The sequence below is a fragment of the Dama dama genome, chromosome 21 (genome assembly GCF_033118175.1).
Source record: "Dama dama isolate Ldn47 chromosome 21, ASM3311817v1, whole genome shotgun sequence".
Taxonomy (NCBI): domain Eukaryota; kingdom Metazoa; phylum Chordata; class Mammalia; order Artiodactyla; family Cervidae; genus Dama; species Dama dama.
Genome location: NC_083701.1, coordinates 10,103,697 through 10,127,892, shown reverse-complemented (window position 1 = coordinate 10,127,892; position 24,196 = coordinate 10,103,697).

Below are 24,196 nucleotides of genomic sequence, written 5' to 3'. Positions count from 1 at the left end.
TTAAATTCTTGGAGTTTTTTTTTCATTGTTGAACTGTAGTCCAATTTCATATTTGTTATTTATGGTGCAATAATATCACAGTAAGATCTACAAATATATGTATGTGTGCGTGTGTGCTCAGTCATGTCTGACTCTTTGTGATCCTATGGACCATAGCCCACCAGGCTCCTCTGTCCATGGGATTTTTCTGGCAAGAATACTGGAGTGGGTTGCCACGCCCTTCTCCAGAGGACCTTCCTGACCCAGGGATGGAACCCATGTCTCTTGCATTTCCTGCATTGGCAGGTGGGTTCTTTACCAGCTGAGCCACCGGGGAAGCCCTACAAATATATATATACACAACCTAAAACTATGCTTGTGTCTGGTTTGGAAAGGTATGTTCAAAAGTATCCTTTGAGATATCTTTCTGAGTAAAGTTGCTGCAGGGCTGTACTCTCATTATTGTGGTTTGAGTCCTTATTCTTACTCACATGATGGTGAGAACATATTGATGATCAAGATGATCTTAGGCCTTTGTGCTTATAGAGAGATGCTCTCATTGAGTGCAACAGCACTCAGGGAATCACTATAAGATATTTGGTTGTTGAACTTCCTGCAGCACACGATGGCAATGAAGGATTTTCGGCATCTTTTAAATATTCTAACCGTCTCTCCTAACACTTGCAAACTACCTTTTAAGGAATACAGGAAAAGATAGCTCTAAAACCAGCTACAGTTTTTAAGAAGAAAAACATAGTTAAATGGGAGTGGTGATAAAAATTACACTAAAGGCTCCCTTTACTTCCTATGACATTTTAATCACACTCAGTTTTGTTGAGCCTGAAATTGGAAGCCTGGTAATTAGCAATTCTCACAATACTGATTTACTGCAAGGCACAAGAAATCCTTGGCCTATGACTGACCAGTCTATAGGGACACAGGCAGAGTTTCTGGTTTTTTCTTTTTTTTCTTTCCTCATCTTTGGTGTTTCCAAAAAATTCTGCTTATTAATACAGTGGGAAAGAATCTCAGAGGACATGCAGTTGATATCCTTCTTTTAACCAATGAGGATGCTGGGGCAAAGAAGGATCTTCTTAAATTCAAGAAGCAGGATGGACTCACAAGATGGCAAGAAATCTTTTTCACTTCTAGTTGTTAAAATGATAAAATAAATTATAATAAAATGACTCATATTCTCCTTCCTACTCAGTAGACTAGTTTCATTCATACTTGCATAAAGATTTGTGTAATCGGCATGAGAGGGATGGTTGTTTTCTCTTTTTATTCATTTTTATTGGAGTATAGTCACTTTACAATGCCGTGTTGGTTTCTGCTGTGCAGTGAAGGGAATCAGCTCTGTGTTTACATATATGCTGTCTTTTGTGGATTTCCGTCCCATTTAGGTCACCATAGAGAGTGAAGAGGACTTCCCTGTGCTCTTCAGTGGGTCCTCATCAGTAGATTATTTTCAAGAGAATTGATATGAGTTGATCTTGAGATTAGATGTGGGGACAGAGGAAGTCAGAGGTTGCAGATTTCTGGGACTCTGGAAGGGTAGCCTGACACAGGTAAACACCTGAAGAGTCCCATCAGCCCAGGAAAGAATGCAGTCTGATTTTCACAGCCTCCGTTTCTGGAAGGCTCAGCCGCATGACTCTGCTCCACCAGTCAGACTCACCAGTACATCATGTCTATTCTAAAGCTGAGCAATGGGCATTTATTGTCTTTAGAAAGCAGTGGTGATATGAATCAATTTTAGTGCCTGGGAGAGAGAGAGCTGTGACTCAGTATAATGGCTCCCTGAAATTTGTAAATTCTTCAGGCAAAATTACTGGAGTGGGAAGCCATTCCCTTCTCCAGGGGATCTTCCTGACCCAGGGACTGAACTTGGGTCTCCTGTATAACAGGCAGATTCTTAGCCATCTGAGCCACCAGGGAAGCCCTACATTACAGACATGAGCATCAATAAAATAATGACCACACCAAAAAAAGAGAGAGAGAGAAAGAAGAGGCCACCATGAAATTTATTTTTCCAGAGAGCTCTGGGAGTCAGGTAGTAGAGTTTCAAGCATGCAGAGGCTAGCATGTTGCATCCGTGCCCAGGCATGACAGTAGGGGGTTCTACTGTACAAGCTTTGCTTTGTGGCTTGAGTGCTCTTCCTCAGTGTATAGCTTCCAAGCCTGATTCTTGTGCTTTCCTGGGGTATCCCAGGGCCACCTGTTACTTTCACACACCTTCCTGCTCACATCTACAGCAGTCGCGTGGCAACTGGCCTCCAAAGGTAACTCCCCTAGGAGCTGGTGTTGACTCTGGTTATCCTTGTGTCTCCCCCAGAACAGTATGACACAAAAAAGAGCATGACTTCTAAATCTAAGTTATGAGAATCCTTGTAGCTCTGCCTACCCCGCTGGGAATGCTCGCACACTAAAAGGTCCGGTTTGGAATGTAGCTGCCATGCTATGAGAAGCTTAAGCCACATGGAGAAGTTCTGTAGAGTAAGGATTGTTGTTTAGTTGCTCAGTCATGTCCGACTCTTTGTGACCCCATGGACTGTACCCACCAGGCTCCTCTGTCCGTGGGATTCTCCAGGCAAGAATACTGGAGTGGGTTGCCATTCCCTCTTCCAGGGATTTTCCCGACCCAGGGATCAAACCCACTTCTCCTTCATTGGCAGGTGGATTCTTTACTGCTGAGCTACCAGGGAAGCCCATAATCAAATTAAAAGGAAGAGACTTCATTGTCCCTGTTGAAAAGAAGAGTAGAGATTTCTGTTTATCCCTTCTTTTCCTTACAACATTTACTTTTTGGAAAACTAAATAAGTCTTTTTGTCAGCTTTACAACAGAAGCATGCTTTTCTTATGGACCTGGGAGCTGTTTTTTTCAACATACACATCAAGATAAATAGCACATCTCCTCCCACGTCCCCAGTTTCTGTGAGAAGGTAGGATCCTGCCTTGACTGGACACCTTGCTCCAAGCTGCAAAACAATCTCCTACCATAAAGATATCAAAAATTTGTTATTTCTGTGGATAAAGCCAACTGGCTAATCCAGATGGTCACCCCAACCACCAAGTAAAGTTAGGATGAACTATGTGTGATAAATGGTGCCTTGAAGTCCTCTGACCTGAGGACTTGTTATAGTTTATAATGAGAACATGTATACACTCGGCTATATCTGCTTGGCTATCTACAAGGGTGAGATTTCTTTGTGTCTCCGCAGTCTCTAGCAGACTGCCTCTGATGTGTCCATCACAATCTGGTCTTTTAATGTTTATTTGATACTGAAACTTTTCTTTCTCTGCTACCTTTGTGGAGCAGTTTTCTGGGTGGGGAGAAGATTCTGGTTTGAATTATATTTCCCAGGAGTAGGCCCTCTGTCAGTCTCTGAGATCCCAGATGACAGCCAGCACCAAGGGTCAACCATGGGAGTGAGCCATCCTCAGCGTCCAGCCCCATAAACCCACGAAGAATTGCAGCCCAGCCGATATCTGACCATGATTACATGACAGACTTCAAGCCAGAGCCTCCTGGCTGAGCTCAGTCAATCGAACCATGAGTGATAACAATAAATTAAGCCACTAAGTTTTGGAATGGTTTCTTAGACAGCAAGAGATAGCCAAAACACTTAACTCCTGCTGTTGTAACTAAGGACTCTAATTGATACATGTAACCTCTTCTCTTCTTGTGAGTGGTGAATATCTTGGGAGAGGGGGATCCATCCATCTCTGAACCCTCCTTCCTTGAAACTGGTGCTATTTTTTGCACAGAGGAGATACCAATACACTTTCCTGCTTAAATTGCTTTTTGGACAGATTGAGGTTTAAATAAAATAAAAACAACAAATTGGATGCAATACGTGTCAGTCAAACTGCACTGAATATTTTGATCTAACAACTGCTTCTAAAATGCATTTGCTTCTGTTTGTTTACACACTCCACTAAATATGTGATGTTGATAATTTCCCTACAGTTTAAAGCCAATACACATGAAATTATGTTTAGGGAATATCAAGCCTTTTTTTTTCCTTCCAAAACCACTTCTGAGCTCTGCCTTTTGTTCACTGTGCATTTTGCTCTTCTGTTCGCTTCAGGCGACACCATTCTGGGCTCTGTGCCTGCTTTTTTCCTGTTTTAATGGTGTGATTAAAATTTATTTGTTGGCCATAGGGGCCTTTCACAAACATCCATAGAACATTGTCAAGATTGAAAGCAAATGATTAGGGACAAAAAAAAATGCCATCTGCAGGGAAACCCATTGTTCTTTTTCTCTGGAGCATCAACTTGTTTGTGCTACAATTATTGGATTATGTGTCTGCAGATGCGTGCGATCTCTTGTGATTTGACTTCCCCACTCTTTTGACTCTCAGGCTTCAAGATAAAGGCAATCCCAGACACTGTCTTAATGCTCTTTCTGGGACTGGTAAGTGCCTGTTAGTTGCGATGTAAACTGAGCTTTAGAAGCTTAAAGATTCTTTCCCTGGTGGTTCTGGATCCGTCCTGACATGATTAGCCCTCGACAGAGAGGTTCAGGCTATGCAGGCTCACAACATCCCCTCCCTGTCCCTTCCCCCATCCATGTGTAAGAACCTCAAATGGCTGGAGCCAGCATTCCATCTACCTGCAGAGAAAGCACTGTCTGTCAGAAAGGAGGGAAAGTGAGGGAAACCAAACAACAAACTGTTCCTAGCAACCACTGCCCGTCTGCTGTGCTGAAATCACCAATTTCCCTGTTTTTCTTAGAACCTGTGACAACCCCTGATGACTGGGGTTGGGATGTCAAAAGGACTTGAACAATTTGGAAAAGTATAGTAAAAGAGGGAGGTCAGGAGGATTCATCCACAGATTCAACAATTTCACCTGTAAAAAGAGAAAAATCTCAGCATGCATCTTCCAGGGTTACTGGGAAGCCTAAAAATGTAAGTCAACCTAAGAACTTAAGCAACTCTCCAAGGACCATGCCAGGCTCCTCAGGCAATCAGCGTCCCCTTGGATGCTGTCACGCCCAGAGCAATGCTGGGGGTGAGGCATCCTGGCTGGGTCACTATGCTTTAACACTGCCAAGTGTCGAGCTACAAGAGAAAAAGGAGGGGGAAAGAAGCAGAAGAGAAGGAAAGGAGAAGGTACAGGAGGGAGAGAGAGGCGGGAGAGGAAGGGGACCAGGACGGGGAAGAGCCTTAGAAACAGCATCCTCTGAGGGACTACAAAGCACCAAATCATGAGAACGGAAGTGCATCCTGATTAAGGAACCAGACTTTGTTCATTCAGCCTCACATAGTTAATGCTTATCTTGTGACCAGCGTGGTCCTTTCCCTCTTAGAATTTACGGTATAGCAGAGATGACAGCTAATTTAAAAGGTCCCTGCTGTACAGTGAGTTACGATACGACAGTGGAAGAAGAAACGGCTCTGATGGAATAGAGCAAGGGGCAGGGAGATAGTCTTCGGTGAGTTAGAGGGAGGGGAGCGCTGTCTGGGAAGGCTTCCACTTACCAGGAACCAGGAATAAGGTACAGGAGAAACTACTTAGAGTTGCCAAGTCTCAGTTGCTCATCTGTCAAACAGGAGTTATGACGCTACTTACGTCACAGGGATGCTATAAAGAAGAAATGTGACAATCTGTAAAGTACTTCATCAGGATGTCCCTTGGGCAAGCAAGGAGTTCAACCTGGTGGCCACGGGGCAAATTTAACCTCCCGCCATGTTTAGTCAGTGATTCAAAAGGAAATGAGGTGGCCATATTTAAAAACTGGGACATTTCCCAGGAATCTGTATCTCCAGCTTCTCATGAAAATCACGGAAGCCCGGCAACTCTGCTCTCGTATTCCGTGTGGCAGAAACTGGCTGGAATTGAGGAACAGCTGCCCTTCTGGGCATGGGGTCTGGCCTCAGGTTGGCCATGCCCCGGGCTCCCTTCTCTCACCTGTGTTCGCTGCCCACCCTGCGCTCTTCTGAAATGACCCCTCAGATTACTAAATACAACGCAGATCCCTCACCCCAGCTTTGCCCCTCTTCCTGCCTTTGCCCTCTTCATTTCAGCAATCCTGAATAACCTACATCTGCCCCATGATCTCTGGGCAAAAGTGCCCTTTCTCCTGCTGTTCTTTCTGCCCAGAAGAAGAAGCATCAGTTAACTCTTACTGAAGTGGATTTGAATTCTGCTTTCAGGCATGAAAAAATTCGCTCAGACAAAGCCACGGGACAAATGGCACACCATCCTTGGGGTAGTTTTAGGCTATACACTCAAAAGAGAAAAATGGGGCTGACCGTATTACAAAAGGGGGAACATTTCTCCCAACACCTGTTGTTTCCTTCCAAGTGAAGGGAGCTCCTTCATGGTGTGACACCTGGATTCTCCCAGCTTTCACTTACTCTTCCCAAGGAAAGAATGAATTTGGGTGAGTTTGGAAGAAAGAACTGGAAAGGCCCCACCCACCCTTTTATCAATCCTTTTCTTCTACTTGCTGGTGTGCCTCCAGAAAGCGTATGTCTTGCTCTGCCTCTGTCCTGCGGGAAAAGAACCTTCCCAGCAAGGATGCGTTCTAACTTCACTGAGTCTAGATGGGTAGGCCTGAATGGTAGATTATTTGCAGAAAATGGCTGTAAGTATTCCTTGTCCTGTGCCCAGCCCTGGTAAGTAGTTCATACAACTTGCAGGATAAAGAGAGCTTGTGTGGCAAGGCGAGAGGACAGCTGGGAGGTGGCAGAGTTGGGACAGGGGTGAGGGCATCCACAAGCTATCTGGACAGCACCTTTCGATTCTAAACTCCTTTACTTCTCTGCCACTTTGAAATTTTAAAGTCCCAATCCTGTAGAGGACAATCTTCAGCCTTTGTTCACCTAGCATTTGACCTCTCCACAGAGGAGACAGAATCTGCCTCCTAGTCTGAAATCTGAAATCCTGGACATGCCCTTTGCCACCCTCGCCTGCAGCAAGAGGACCCTCTCCACTCCAGAAATGCTGTTTCTAGAGAGTCATTGTGGAATCTGAAATTAAAAGATCACCCTAACCACAAAATTTCTATCAGCAGGACTCTCCACTCCAGAAATGCTGCTTCTGGAGATTCAATGTGGAATCTGAAAATAAAAGATCACCCTGACCACAAAGCTTCTGCTAGCAGGACTTCTCAATGACTTATTTATCATCAACATCAATGATAAAATACATTCAACATCGTTTTTTCTTTTCTTTTTTTTTCAACAAGAACCTTTTCTTTTTTTACAGTGAGAGAAGAAGAGCTTAAGCCCTGGGATCCACTGTGCTTATCATATACCCCATCACCTAAGGATTCTTGATCTTCTAGAAGAGTGGGAAGGCTTCTTGAAAAATCAATCTTCATGCCAGTTGGGCTGCCTTGCATGGCCAACTTGCAGTTATACATATAAAATGTAGGATATGCTCTGAGCCAGACAGTAATTCACTGGGTGTTTTTTTCATAGCCCAAATACATTGCACTCCACACCCACAACTCAACTTTAATGGTTTTAGAAAACTCAGTGTCCAAGAGAATGTTTCCTTTAGGAGACACAGAAAGATTTCTTTGGATGGGGCCCTGACCCACTGCCTACACATTCTGGCACCTCTATTAGAGGAATGGGAGGAAATGAGAGGTAAAGTGTTGGTTAGGATGATAAATTCTGATCAGCTGGGGAAGCTAGGGAGGTGGAAGGCTGTGTTTTGATCTCGGGTGGTCTCCTGTGATGGCTTTTAGTAGTCCTGCCCTGTCTAGTGACAAAGATCAGTGGAAGATAATAGCAACCCCAGGCAGGTAGAACACAAAGAACCCCTACTCTGCAGGGATGAACATGTGGGTCAACCCGCCAGGTAGAAGACTTCAAGCATCTGACAAGTCAAAGAAGTCAAAGGCAACCGGAAATGGATAGAAGAGAGGTCTTAAACTGACAAATGCTGACTGTAGCCTTATGAACAATTACTATAGTTAGTTCTCAGTATGTCCTGGCACTTTCTTCCTCCTTGACTTGCACGTACACAGACGTATTGACTAATTTTCTTCTTTCTTCTGTCTCCCGCTATGTCAAGTTCACAATTTATCTTCCTAGAATACAGAAAGCTTGAGATGGGATGGTGACTTTACTAAAATAAAAATGGAAAATAGATGCCCCAGACCTGGAGCTGAAGCTAGAAATGACTTCATGTTGGTTTCTTTGAAGGAGGAGATGCAAAGTATTTTTTATTTTATGAAGGTTATCTGCATTATATGAGATTTTGTTTGGTCATGTGTGTGTGTTGATACTGTAAATTTGGGGGAAACAAAACAAACATGTTAGTGCAGAACATTTAAATGCCAGACATTTGCCTTGATTTTTGGCTGCCCAGCATCTACACCCAGCTTCCTACATGTGGCGTGTCTGCCCCTGGTAAGGCAAAATCCTTGTCCCACTAGAATCTGAAAATGCCTACTATTTGTTTACCCATTTTTCTTCTTGCAATTGGGCATGTGACCTCCACCTTTCCTACTGAGTATACCTGCACAAAACTTTGAACCAGAAGGTAGTGATGGAAAAGAGGCTTCGCTGGTAACTCAGCTGGTAAAGAATCTGCCTGCAATGAGGGAGACCTGGGTTCAATCCTTGGGTTGGGAAGATCTCCTGGAGAAGGGAAAGGCTACCCACTTCAGTGTTCTGGCCTGGAGAATTCTATGGACTGTATAGTCCATGGGGTTGCAAAGAGTTGGACACGACTAAGCGACTAAAACTTTCACTGAATCTATGCTTGGATGGGCGGTGACACCAGAGGCAAAAACAGCAACAGTCAACGTAACGCCAGTGAAGATAATGACCAGTATTGCCAGCAGCAGCCCAGGGATGCTTCAGGCTGGTTCCTGTGCTTTGGGTATTGTCCCTGGCTGTAAATTCTGAGCTGAAACCTCAGGCTTTCCTAACCATTCTGAGAGTTACTCTATTATCCTTAAAAAAAAAAAATTATGCATTTGGATGCTCCGGGTTTTAGTTGCAGCATGTGGGATCTTTAGTTGAAGAATGCAAGATCTAGTTCCCTGACCAGGGATCGAACCTGAGCCCCCTGCATCGGAAGCATGGAGTCTTAGCCACCGGACCACCAGAGAAATCCCTCAATTATCTTTTAAAGAATTTGCTTTATGCTTAAATCAGTCAGAAGCAGTTTCTGTTGATTGAAACTCTAAGCCATAAATTGATAAATATCATTCATCCAGTGACTATTAACTGAACTCTTACCACACACCAGACACTGAAGTGTAGAGAGCAAATGTACTACCCCCCAGTAGAGAGCAAATGTGGATATGGTTCCTGCTTACAGAGAGCTTAGTCTAGAGAGGTAAATATTCATCAAATAATACTGAAGATACATTTGAGTCTGATTCTCAATCAGAATATGTCTTTTCCATATTTATAGTTCCTCAAAGTCCATGACACTATCCTCTCCTCACACTAAAGTGAACTGTTATTTCTGAGTAAGAGGGAGGTGAATGAGAACAACTGGCATTTTCTTCTTTACACTTTTTGGCACTTTTTAGATTCTTTAGAATTGGTAAATATGTCTTTAAAAAATCTATCTTTTCTATTAGACAGACTATACTTCATTTTTCAACTGGAGTCATTAAAATATGCAAAGATTTTTGGTTAATGCAATCAAAACTATTTTCCACTTCTCTGTATCATTATAACAGCATTTAGAACCTGTATTCTGTTTATGGAAAATTACACCAAATGAATTAATTAAATATAGCTTAATGTGATTGGAAAGATGTGCTTTATTTTATTGTGAGCACAGTTACAAACCAAGAAAAGCAGGTCAGGTTATGGTGAGAACAATGTTATTGCACATTAGAATAAATAACCACGGAGGGAAACTATTCTCAAAAAATTTGCAAATAAGTTCGGTAATCTGAAAACTGACTTATTAAATGTCTAAACTGTGGAACCTGCTCAGTTATGTAAAATGGTATCACTTTGCCACCATGGTGAATGAACCGTTATGACAACAGAAATTGACGCCATTTCTCTCTCTCTCCTCCCTCCCCCGCCAGCTCATTCTTCATGCTGTGTTTGTTTATCTGAGTCATCTGATGGTCCCTTGTGTTCAGACTTCTGCATCCCACCAAGCTTTCCCTCTCTGATGCCATTTAAAAGAGTATAAAATTTAGCATGGTTTTGGACGATTAGCTTGAAAGAAAGTTTAATAGCAAAAGGGGAATTCTACTTGCCACATTTCATGAATCACTGGGGTTTTCTTTGGCCAACAAATCCCTTCTTTGGGAAAGTAGATTCCTTCTTCATTTTGTTTCCTCTATTCCTGCAGCCTTCTTTCTTCCCCACCTAATTTCTCCTTCATATGTATGTAAACTGCTCAATCCACTGGAGAAGGGATAGGCTACACACTCCAGACTCTTGGCCTTCTGTGGTGGCTCAGCTGGTAAAAAATCTGCCTGCAATGTGGGAGATCTGGGTTCGATCCTGGGTTGGGAAGATCCGCTGGAAAAGGGAATGGCTGCCAGTATTCTGGCCTGGAGAATTCCATGGACTGTACAGGATTGCAAAGAAACCAACACAACTGAGGGACTTTCACTTTCACTGTTACCAGTGATCAGTCACCCATCATCAAACTCAAGGACCTACTCCTTTCCCTACTGGAGATTTTTATAAATTAGCAAGATTGCCTTCTTCCTTAAAAACGTAAAACCCAAATCCTCTGAGGTCAACAATGTGAGGGAAAATTTTCACATGAAAAGGGAAGCTGGACTTGGAAGCCCTCACCATTTTCCTCTGAAGCTCCCCTTCCTCTTTGTAAGATTCTTGCTCACGACTTCTTGTCAAAACCACCACGAAGCTGGCAGGATTGAGGGAGGGATGTTACTCAGCTCTAAGCTTTAATACTCCTTTCCTCATCTTCCCATGACACCTCATATAGGCTGTTCACTTATGCTTAAGGAGCTAACTTTTGGCTTTTTCCCATTATCAACAGTTAAAATTCTGGATGAAAAGATGGACTGATCTAGGACACAGTGTTCCCAGGGTCCTTGTCTGGATGGAGGCGTTGGACTGCCCACAGATTGACTTTTATTGGACAGATGCCCATCTTCAAGAAACCCAGTGGTACCTCATAAGTTTGTCACCTGAAACAAATCCTTTTAAAACATTCTGTTCCTCTATACATCAAAAACATTTTTAGTAACCATGTCATAATCAACAAAAATTAAATGCAATATTGATTATTTACTTTTACAGCAAATAATTTGAAGGAAAGATTTTTCAAATTATTGTTTGAAACCCATAAACTGGTCTATTTATGAACTAAAATTTGTACTTCTTGGCAATAATATGTATTGCAGCTCACTGTCTTAAAAGTTAAACAAATAAAAACTCCAAGTCACCCCATAAAACTAAAGTAGTTCAACTTTGTTTCCCTTTTTTTTTTTTAACAGTCATGGGAAAACATTGTTAATTTCAATTCAGCTATTTAATTTCAGGGTTATCTTGTGCCAGAGAATCTGGAGACAAGAACTGAAGCAGAAGAGAGCTGGGACAAGTCAGAACTACTTTCATCTGACAGTGAGTTCAGAATGAGTCTGCATTTTTAAAAAATTTAAAACAGCTATATCCATATGCATCAAGGCTCACTTTCATGATTGGGAGGTCTTCAAAGTGACTTTCACAGGGAATATTACACTTGTTAGATGATAAATAATACAAATTACATTACCTGTAAATGATTAGAACTCACAGTAATCACAGAATTTGAATAGAACTTAGACCAACAGAAGACTTTTTCATACCATTTTATCACTGACATTATTTACAATAGTGATAATAGAAATCTTGATTTGATTCTCATCTATATTAACATGGTGATAATGAAAAGCATTTGGCCTTGGAGTACAGAACGAAGCAGGGTAAAGGCTAACAGAGTTTTGCCAAGAGAATGCACTGGTCATAGCAAACACCCTCTACCAACAACACAAGAGAAGCCTCTACATATGGACATCACCAGATGGTCAATACTGAAATCAGATTGATTATATTCTTTGCAGCCAAAGATGGAGAAGCTCTATATGGCCAGCAAAAACAAGACTGGGAGCTGACTGTGGCTCAGATCATGAACTCCTTATTGCCAAATTCAGACTTAAATTGAAGAAAGTAGGGGAAACCACTAGACCATTCAGGTATGACCTAAATCAAATCCCTTACAATTATACAGTGAAAGTGACAAATAGATTAAAGGGATTAGATCTGATTGACGGAGTGCCTGAAGAACTATGGATGGAGGCTCTTGACATTGTACAGGAGGCAGTGATCAAGGCCATCCCCGAGAAAAAGAAATACAAGAAGGCAAAATGGTTGTCAGAGGAGGCCTTACAAGTAGCTATGAAAAGAAGAGAAATGAAAGGCAAGGGAGCAAAGGACAAATATACCCAGTTGAATGCAGAGTTCCAAAGAATAGCAAGGAGAGATAAGAAAGCCTTCCTCAGTGATCAATGCACAGAAATAGAGGAAAACAATAGAACAGGAATGAGTAGAGATCTCTTCAAGAAAATTAGAGATACCAAGGGAATATTTCATGCAAAGATGGGCTCGATAAAGGACAGAAATGGTATGGACCTCACAGAAGCAGAAGATATTAAGAAGAGGTGGCAACAATACACAGAAGAACTATACAAAAAAGATATTCACAACCTAGATAATCACAATGGTGTGATCACTCACCTAGAGCCAGACATCCTGGAACATGAAGTCAAGTGGGCCTTAGGAAGAATCACCATGAACAAAGCTAGTGGATGTGATGGAATTCCAGTTGAGCTATTTCAAGCCCTAAAAGATCATGCTGCACTCAATATGTCAGCAAATTTGGAAAACTCAGCAGTGGCCACAGGACTGGAAAAGGTCAATTTTCATCCCAATCCCAAAGAGGGATGCCAAAGAATGTTCAAACTACCACACAACTGCACTCATGTCACACGCTAGCAAAGTAATGCTCAAAATTCTCCAAACCAGATTTCAACAGTACATGAACTATGAACTTCCAGATGTTCAAACTGGATTTAGAAAAAGCAGAGGAACCAGAGATCAAATTGCCAACATCCTTTGGATCATTGAAAAAGCAAGAGCATTCCAGAAAAATATCTACCTCTGCTTTATTGATTATACCAAAGCCTTTGACTGTGTGAATCACAACACACTGTGGGAAATTCTTCAAGAGGTGGGAAATTCTTCAATAGATGGGAATACCAGATCACCTGACCTGCCTCTTGAGAAATCTCTATGCAGGTGAGGAAGCAACAGTTAGAACTGGACATGGAACAACAGACTGCTTCCAAATCGGGAAAGGAGTATGTCAAGGCTGTATACTGTCACCCTGCTTATTTAACTTATATGCAGAGTACATCATGAGAAATGCCTGGCTGGATGAAGTACAAGCTGGAATCAAGATTGCCAGGAGAAATATCAATAACCTCAGATATGTAGATGACACCACCCTTATGGCAGCAAGTGAAGAAGAACTAAAGAGCTTCTTGATGAAAGTGAAAGAGGAACATGAAAAAGTTGACTTAAAACTCAACATTCAGAAAACTAAGATCATGGCATCTGGTGCCATCTCTTCATGGCAAAAAGATGGGGAAACAGTGGAAACAGTGACAGACTTTATTTTTTTGTGCTCCAAAATCACTGCAGATGCTGATTCCAGCCATGAAATTAAAAGATGCTTGCTCCTTGGAAGAAAAGCTATGACCAACCTAGACAGCATATTAAAAAGTAGAGACATTACTTTACCAACAAAGGTCCATCTAGTCAAAGCTATGGTTTTTCCAGTAGTCATGTATGGATGTGAGAGTTAGACTCTAAAGAAAGCTGAGCACTGAAGAATTGATGCTTTTGACCTGTGGAGTTGGAGAAGACTCTTGAGAGTCCCTTGGACTGCAAGGAGATCCAACCAGTCCATCCTCAAGGAAATCCAGTCCTGAATATTCATTGGAAGGACTGATGCTGAAGCTGAAACTCTAATACTTTGTCCACCGGATGTGAAGATCCAACTCATTGGAAAAGACCCTGATGCTGGGAAAGATTGAAGGTGGGAGAAGGGGACGGCAGAGGATGAGATGATTTGATGGCATCACTGACTCAATGGACATGAGTTTGAGTAGGCTCCGGGAGTTGGTGATGGACAGGGAGGCCTGGCATGCTGCGGTCCATGGGGTTGCAAATAGTCGGACACAACTGAGCGACTGAACTGAACTGAACTGGAAAGTAGGCACACTTTTAATTGGTTTTATTATTGCTGTTAAGTTCTCTGTAAAGAATACATCCCTTGGAGTCTGCATCTGCAATGGAGCACACCCTGCTGCCTGGAGGTATGGTAAACCAATGGAGAGAACTTCTCCAATCCTTCTATCTATTAAGTAAATCTAACCTCTACTCTTATCTACTCTTATCACCAGAATCCTATTCATTTCCTTCACAGCACTTATAATGTGTAATGATGTGGTTTTTGTGTGCACTTATTTACCATCTATCCGACCACATTGCAGTCATCATTACTTAGTGGTCATGTGTCCCAGCACTTTCTGGATATCTGACATATAGTAAGCACTCATATAATAAGTCATTATTCTGAGGTTTAACAGAATCGTGATTTATTTCCCCTTAATGGTTGGGGAAAAGGAGGGAACAAGACAGGGGGACAAAGCCTAAAATGCTGTGCATGCTCAGTCCTTCCAGTCACGTCTGACATTTTGTGACCCCATGGACCATAGCCCGCCAAGCTCCCCTGTCCATGGGATTATCCCAGCAAGAATACTGTAGTGGGTTGTCATTTCCTCCTGCAGGGAATCTTCCCAACCCAGGGAGTGAACCCACGTCTCCTGCAGCTCCTCTATCGGCAGGCGGATTCTTTACTAGTTAGCCACCTGGGAAGCCCTCTAAGATGCTGGGGTAGGTCTAACTCTTCTTCTTTTAAACTAAATGTTGGAGTAGAAAATTCAAGACACAAAGAGACCTAACAGACAATTCAAAGTGTTATCCACAATAGCGCTCCTTTATACTCCAGTAAAAACAACGTCACACGTATGACATTCACAACTTCTGATATTGAAGAGGATAAGTTAAAATTTTATGTAACTTCCTGCTCCTTCGGCCTCTGTAACTCAGCTTGCTCCTTGCAAAGTCTGGATCAGGTAGGTCTCAGAAAGTGGGGACTCACAGTACTAGGAACTGGGGCTTATCTCACTCACCCTTGTCCTGCTCTTTACAATTTTACAATTGTCCTGCTCTTTACAATTGCCCAACCCCTGCAAACCCGAAAACCCACTTAATCATGCCTGTTGGTGTACAAAAACTCTGTAATCCCTTTGTTCAGGGCTCGAAACTTGGAGTGTTAACTCCTCTGGGCCCGCCAGCATAATAAACCTGAGTTCTCCAACTCTCCAAGTGTGATGCTTGGTTTCTCAGGTACTGGTTTCTGCAACAGTATCACTGACACTGGTTTCAGCCCCCTGCTTGTGAGACTGTTTGTTTTTTTGTCCAAGTAGATCTGCTGCTCTCTTCCCTCATTTTGCTGGATATAGTATGTTTGTCTGCAATGGGATTTTTTTCTTTAAAGGCATAAAATATTCTGCCTTTATTTCAGTGACTAATTAACCACACCACACCACACCCCCACCGGCACCCCCTCCCACATTCATGATTTAAGGTAATATTAGCAGTAATATTATTTACTTTATAGTTTTTCCAGTAGTCATGTGTGGATGTGAGAGTTGGACCATAAAGAAGGCTGAACACCAAAGAATTGATGCTTTTGAACTGTGGTGTTGGAGAAGACTCTAGAGAGTCCCTTGGACAGCAAGGAGATCAAACCAGTCTATCCTAAAGGAAATCAGCCCTGAATATTATTCAATATTAATATTATTATTGGATATTAATAATACCCAATATTATTATTGGAAGGACTGATGCTGAAACTGAAACTCCAATACTTTTGTCACCTGATGCAAATAGTTAACTCATTAGAAAAGACTGTGATGCAGGGAAAGACTGAAGGTAGGAGGAGAAGGGGATGACAGAGGACGAGATGGTTGGAGGGCATCACCTATTCAATGGACATAAGTTTGAGCAAGCTCCGGGAGATGAAGAAGGACAGGGAAGCCTAGCATGCTACAGTCGATGGGGTCTCAGAGTCGGACACAACTGAGCAACTGAACAACAATATTATTTAATCATAATGTTATTAGCTTATTTGAAGCAAATTTGAATATGTTATGTATTTATTTGACAGCGCTGGGTCTTAATTATGGCATAACTCTTAGGGGTGGAATGTAGGATCTATCTAGTTCCCTGATCTGGGCTGAACCCTGGCTCCCTGCACTGGCAGCATGGAGTCTTAGCCACTGGACCACCAGGGAAGTCCTTGAGGCAAATTTAATAAGCACCTTTCTCTCTTGTCTGCACAATCCCCCCACAGCCCCACTCAGTTGCTCCCTTAAAAGACCATAATGGCAGTCTATCAATGAAGATTTCTCATAGGAACTTTATATGCATTGCATATACCATCAAATGCAACATTTTAAAACATTTTTCTGAGAAAGATGAACACCGATATCAATTCAGTTCAGTCATTCAGTCGTGTCTGACTCTTTGAGACCCCGTAGACTGTAGCACGCCAGGCTTCCCTGTCTATCAGCAACTCCCGGAGCCTACTCAAACTCATGTTCACCACGTCAGTGGTGCCATCCAACCATCTCATCCTTTGTCATCCCCTTCTCCTTCCGTCTTCAATCTTTCCCAGCATCAGGGTCTTTTCCAATGAGTTGGTTCTTTGCACCAGGTAGCCAAAGGATTGGAGTTTCAGCTTCAGCATCAGTCCTTCCAATGAATATTTAGGACTGATTTCCTTTAGGATGGACTGGTTGGATCTCCTTGCAGTCCAAGGGACTCTCAAGAGTCTTCTCTAACACCATAGTTCAAAAGCATCAATTCTTCAGTGCTCAGCTTTCTTTAGAGCCCAACTCTCACATCTATACATGACTCTTGGAAAAACTATAGCTTTGACTAGACAAACTTTTGTTGGCAAAGTAATGCCTCTGCTTTTTATATGCTGTCTAGGTTGGTCATAGCTTTTCTTCCAGGAAGCAAGTGTCTTTTAATTTCATGGCTGTAGTCACTGTCTGCAGTCATTTTGGAGCCCAAAAAAATAAAGTTTCTCACTGCTTCCATTGTTTCCCCAAGTATTTGCCATGAAGTGATGGGACCAGATGCCATGATCTTAGTTTTCTGAATGTTGAGTTTTAAGCCAACTTTTTCACTCTCCTCTTTCACTTTCATCAAGAGGCTCTTTAGTTCTTCTTCACTTGCTGCCATAAGGGTGGTGTCAGCTACATATCTGAGGTTATTGATATTTCTCCTGGCAATCTTGATTCCAGCTTGTACTTCATCCAGCCAGGCATTTCTCATGATGTGCTCTGCATATAAGTTAAATAAGCAGGGTGACAGTATACAGCCTTGACATACTCCTTTCCCGATTTGGAAGCAGTCTGTTGTTCCATGTCCAGTTCTAACTGTTGCTTCTTAAACTGCATAGAGATTTCTCAGGAGGCAGGTTAGGTGGTCTAGTATTTCCATCTCTTGAAGAATTTCCCACAGTGTGTTGTGATTTACACAGTCAAAGGATTTGGCATAGTCAATAAAGCAGAGGTAGATGTTTTTCTGGAATGCTCTTGCTTTTTCGATGATCCAGCAGATGTTGGCAATTTGATCTCTGGTTCCTCTGCCTTTTCTGAATCCAGCTTGAACACTGATACAGGCAGAACTTATGGGAAAACAATAGTCAATCACATCAGAACTGTTTATCTCTTTCTTAAGAGGAGGGTTTCCCTGGTGGCTCAGATGGTAAAGAATCTAAGTATGAGTAAACTACACCATGACTAGAATTCATCTTCCACCCCATGAAAAAAGAATCGATACGAGATCTTGGCTTCCCTTAAAATTGTTGAAATAGATGGAAAACGTGACTCCTCCCCCAGAGGGCTTAACAATTTTTTCCATAAAACAAACTCTTAACTCCACAGAATCTCCCCTTTACATCTCCTATTGGGGCTCTGAGCTGTTCTTCAGCTGACTCTGTGCTGCCTGTAGTTAAGAGCTTGGGTTTGGTATACATAGACCTGAGTTCAAATTCCAGGGCTATTTAAGTGCCTGTATGAATTTTGAGACCTATTTAATCTCTCCAAGCTTCAGTTTCTTCTATTAAAATCAATGTGGGATATTCATGCTTATCTACTCAGGGGTTTTGTGAGTATTTTGTCTGAAATTACATGTAGCGTACATAGTACAATACTGGGTACATACTAAGATCATGAACAGTTATACCTCCTGTGATTAATTTTATGGTTTTTTTCAGTGGTCATGTACAGATGTGAGAGTTGGACAATAAAGAAGGCTGAGCGCCCAAGAACTGATGCTTTTGAACCGTAGTGCTGGAGAAGACTCTTGAGAGTCCCTTGGGGTGCAAGGAGATCAAATCAGTCAATCCTAAAAGAAATCAACCCTGAATATTCACTGGAAGGACTGATGCTAAAGCTGAAGCTTCAATACTTTGGCCACCTGATAAGAGCCGACCCATGAGAAAAGACCCTGATGCTGGGAAAGACTGAAGGCAGGAGGAGAAGGGGGTGAGAGAGGATGAGATGGTTGGATGGCATTACCGACTCAGTGGACATGAGTTTGAGTAAACTCCAGGAGGTAATGAAGGACAGGGAAGCCAGGTGCGCTACAGTCCACAGGGTAGCAAAGAGTTGGACATGACTTAGTGACTTCACAACATCGAAGGATGTTAGCTATGTGCTTACTCAGTTCACTTCGGCTGAGTTCAGTCGTTCAGTCGTGTCTGACTCTTTGAGACTCCATGAGCCCCAGCATGCCAGGCCTCCCTGTCCATCACCAACTCCCAGAGTTTACTCAGACTCATGTCCACTGAGTCGGTGATGCCATCCAACCATCTCATCCTCTGTCGTCCCCTTCTCCTCCCACCTTCAATCTTTCCCAGCATCAGGATCTTTGTAAATGAGTCAGCTCTTTGCATCAGGTGGCCAAAGGATTGGAGTTTCAGTTTCAGCATCAGTCCCTCCAATGAATACTCAGGACTGATTTCCTTTGGGATGGACTGGTTGGATCTCCTTGCAGTCCAAGGGATGCTCAAGAGTCTTCTCCAACACTACAGTTCAAAAGCATCAATTCTTTGGCGCTCAGCTTTCTTTCTTTTATATGCTAACTAATGCTAGCTAAATGCTAGCTAGTAATAGGGGTTATGGGGCAGATAACTAACCGACCTCAAATTTGCCGGCTTAAAATGAGTTATTTAGCTCATGTCTCTGTGTGTTGACAATTTGGGGTGGTCTCAGCTAGGCGGTTCTTATGCTGGTCTTGGCAAGACTCACTTCTGACTCTTTGTGGAGTTGGAGGGTCAGTTGGGGCAGGCTGACTTACAGTGGGCTCATCTGGAATTGTTGGGATCACTGTGGCCTCTCTCCTCCAATGGAGCCCAGGCTCCATCACATTTTCTAAGTCTCTGCTTGCACAGTGTTTGTCTCGGTCACATTGGCCAAAGCAAGCTGCAAAGCCAGTCCAGAGTCAGGACTGGGGAAACAGAGTCCCAAAGCCAACTGCAAGAGTGTGCACACAGTCAGAGGAAGGAAGAAACTCAGGACTTTTCTCCAAGACACCACAAAGAGCCTCTTCTAATACTTTTATTTATCTGTGTTTGCTTCTTGTCTCTATGTCCTTCATGTTTATTATCCTCCCCACTTCTTCCTTTCTCTGTCTTCCTCTTTCTCCCTCTCTTCTTCAAATATTTATTAAGCATCTAGTGTGTTTCATGTAGAGAGAATACACCAATATATACTGTCTAATTCGAGTTGTCTTATAAAGGATCTCATTGCCTACAGTGCCTCTATGTTTAAAAGAAGCTTTTTTTCTCTGTCTCCTTGTAGCAGTCCCACTCTAACACCCTGTGTTAAACGCTAAAGCTAGCTAGCATTTTAGTAAATAACAATGAGAGATAATGCTTTTCTCTAATTGTTTAAAATGATAGTGTTTCTAAGGAAGGGTTACCAGCTGTTTTGTCTGTTATAATCAAGAACTCAACCTTATTATCTCAGGATTTTGCTCCCTATCCATTTGCAATTCTCTTTATAAAGCACAGATGACGGTGACATTTGGCTCATGGAGTGTGTGCCTCACACGCCGTCCTAGTTGGCGCAGAGACGGGTTGTGAATGGCCTTCTGGATTAGAGGCTCATCCTTCATTTGTTCTCATGTGTTTCCAACCTCTTTGGCAACGACGGAAGTGAGAAAATTACTCTGGCATTCAGGGTGCTGTGTTCTTAAAGGCATGAGCTTAAATGGCAACAGAAATAGCCTGATGACATGTGTGGCACGCATGGGTAGAGCCTCACTGTACTTCAAGTCTTTGCTTTCTTTTTTTCTTTTTGATGTGGACCATTTTAAAGTCTTTATTGAATTTGTTATAATACTGCTTCTATTTTGTTTTGGTCTTTGACCTCGAGGCATGTGGGGTCTTAGCTCCCTGACCAGAGACTGAGCCTGCACTCCCTGCATTGGAAGGTAAAGTCTTAACCATTGGACCATCAGGGAAGTCCCTCACCTCTTTCCTAAGAGAATGGATCTCCACCTTGGTTGTGCATAAAAACATCTGGGGAGCTTTCAAATTAGGCCCACACCCAGGCTCCATCAGACCAAACTACATCAGAATCTGGGAAGTGGGATCTGGGCGTGGCTAGTTTTTAAAAGCTCCCCTGGTGATTCGAAAGTTGGGTCAAGGTTGAGAACTACTGCCTTGAGGGGACTCATAAAATGTTACAACACAGAAATCTCTCTTGATTTTGAAATTGAGGAAAATTACGTCCAAAGAGGTCAAAAATCCTCAAAAGGCCAGGTAAGAGGGAAGGCAGGATTCAAACCCAGGTTTTCCAAGTCCAAAGTCTGTGTTTTGATGCCTCATAAGAACGGGAAAACCCTGAGTCACTATTAGGCGATGGTAGAAATAGAATGGAATGAAACAAAACAAGAAGGGTATATTCCTGATACAAATATTTAGTGATAAAGAAAACTAAGCAATGAGAGCATCAAATTGCATCATTATGACCTTTTGGGAACAAACTTTTGGGAGAAGTAAATAACTTAACATCTATTTCCTATAAACTGTAAATATGCTGGCAAATACCTTTCAATACGCAAATGCATGCTAATTAAAAGTGAATCATCTCAGTGTCTGATTTAGAAATTGGAACAAACACTGGGCTAAACCTAAAGCGGAGCTATTTTGAGCAATTCGGGCTATAAGCAAATATTCTGATAGGATGTCGACAATGATATTTTTAATACCATTTGGATGGATATTATTCTTTCTGGAAGAGCGATCTACGCAGAGGCTCATCTTTGTGTTGGCCCCACACAGTGTGTAAGAATCAGAGCTGGGAGGTGTGGGGACACAGAGATCGATAAATCCCAGTTCTTACCAGTCCAAATTCGGCTTTAAGAGAGAAGCACCGGCACAGAGGGGATGTGAAGGGTATTCACGGGAGGTTCAGGACAGGCAAGCACCCTTAGCTCAAGTACTAAAGAAGGTGGTGGCAGAATCAGTCCTCCAGAAATTGAGGATGAGGGGAGGGGTGATACACAGGCAGAAGCCGACCCAGAAGATTTAATAGGGAAAGAAGGTCTGTTCAGTAACACTGTTACTGGAAGCCCACCTGTACTAACTTGGAAAACACTTCGGCAAACACTTAGGCTTAACACTTAGGTTATGTGATCCGATATCCGTGATATCATTATTCCTGACTTTCAGCTGTCCCTTCCTTAGGATCTTTGGCTGCTGACTTTATTTCTGGCACTGATACAAAACCAAAAGACCAAGAGGGAGTTTTTTAAAAAACCAAAAAAACCAAACTCATTATGGGTCAAACGATTCAGGGCCTCTGGGATTTGTATCTTTTTTTGCACAATGTAAGCAGAGATGTCTGTCATTCAGCAGCGTATCCTCCTTTGCCTTCTGGGGCACTGTGCCCTCTGGATCGCCTCCATCTCTGTCATTCTGGCTCCACTCTCCCTCGGCAGGCTTTCTCTGACTCCTGCCTTCGGCTTCTGTCCCTGGGCCAAAGATTTCCAAATTTCTCTGAGATCCCTCTGCCTGCCTTCCACCTGGTATGTCAGCTGCCTTCAGATCTATTCTCTCGGATGTTTCTCTTGGACATCATCTCAAGCTTAATACGTAAAAGAGAAACTCACATCCTCTCTTCACACCCCCTCCCTAAAGCAGCTTTCCTTCCCAAGCTGTCTCCTGCTCTTCCAGCCCCATCCGTTTCCTTACTCCAACCTTTGAGTTACATAACTAACAGATGCCTCCCTTTTGCTCTCAAGTCAGCAGCCAGCAAATGCCAGGGAGTCTGCTTCTGCAGTAAGATTCAGCCCTTTCCTTTTCCACAGCCACCAATACTTCCTTCTGTATAAAAATCGAGGTCTCCCCTCCATGGTTCCTCTGCCATGCTGTCTGGTCCATAGAAAGCTGTTTCTGATCATGTAATGCTATTGTCCTTATAAAGAACCTAGATTCTTAAAGGACAAGTTCCATGTTTGCATGTAAAGTTGTTCATTAACTAGTTCTATTGTACTTGCTTTATTTTTATATCTGTTGAATAAATATGCATTTTATTTACATAGTTATTAAATTAAAATGCTTTAGATGCTTTCGAACTGAGGTGTTGAAGAAGACTCTTGAAAGTCCCTTGGACTGCAAGGAGATAATCCAGTCAATCCTAAAGGAAATCAATCCTGAATATTCATTGGAAGATTGATAGTGAAGCTGAAGCTCCAATACTTTGGCCACCTGATGTGAACTTACTGGAAAGGACCCTGATGCTGGGAAAGATTGAAGGCGGGAGGAGAAGGGGATGACAGAGGACGAGATGGTTGGATGGGATCACTGACTCAATGGACATGAGTTTGAGCAAGCTCCAGGAGATGGTGAAGGACAGAGAAGCCTGGGTGCTGCAGTCCATGGGGTTGCAAAGAGTTGGACAGGACTGAGCGACTGAACAACAACAAGCCCCCCTACTGCACGCCAGGCTGGAATACAGACATAGAAACCAAGTATGATTTTTGCCATTTTCTGAAATGTGTACAGTCCAGAGGTGGAATATAAGCATGTATAAAAGTTTAATTAGGATTCAGTGAATAAACTGCTGCAGTAAAGGTGTCCTGAAAGTCTGGGCAAGGTATCTGGGAGCAGGAAAGATGTTACAGATGATAAAAATATGCAGCAAGACATTGAAAGAAAACCAAGTACTTGGTAATTTGGCCTTTACTGTTAGCAAGAAACAGTCTCCTACATACGGATTGTACACTCACTCTCCTCTCATCCACTTCCCTGACTCACTTTAAATTGCCCTGTACCCTCCCCCAGTCTCTTTAAGAGCTGTCCAGGTCTTTGCTAATTCAATGTTTTTTTGCTAATTCTGCTTTTTCACAAGTCCACCTCAAGACAAACTTCCCTCAAGCCCTGCCCGCTCTTAGCTTCACCTTCTTTCTCCTTTCCGTACTGCACAACATCATTTCTTAACCAGAATGTTGGCACTACCCTCAAAGACAAAGAATTTCAAAGTTAAATATGTACTTGAATCACTCTCATGTGTGATTCATCGGGTTTAGGTAGGAAGGCAGGAATTCGATTTTTAACAGATTCCCAGGTGATTCAGGCAGAAGAAACAATCCTGAGTCACTTTGAGAAACACCGTTTCAGACCCCTGTGGGCCTCCTATTTCTTTCTCCACATAGGCTGTCCGCAGCTTATGAGGACTAGCAAAGCCAAAGTGGGTTGCTGAAGGTTCTGGGCTCCAAGTACCAGCTCAGGCCGTTGACTATTAGATACATCAATTACCAGTGACATTCAGAGAGTCAGGAAAAATGACTCAGTCGAGTGGACAGAACCTCTGTCTCTGGAGGAAAGTAACTCCGGAGGCAAGAAATCTCTGTGAAAGTCATCCGAGGAGCAAGAGGAAATTATATTTTCTGTCCTCTCAAAACAGACGCAGCCATCGCCCCAGAGGACCTCCGGGCGTCTCAAATAAATCACGCTTCCAGAGAATAAAGGACGCACTGCAAGTTCAAGGGCTTAGAAGAGAAAAAACCTAAGGATAGTAGATGCATTCATTCAAGGCCA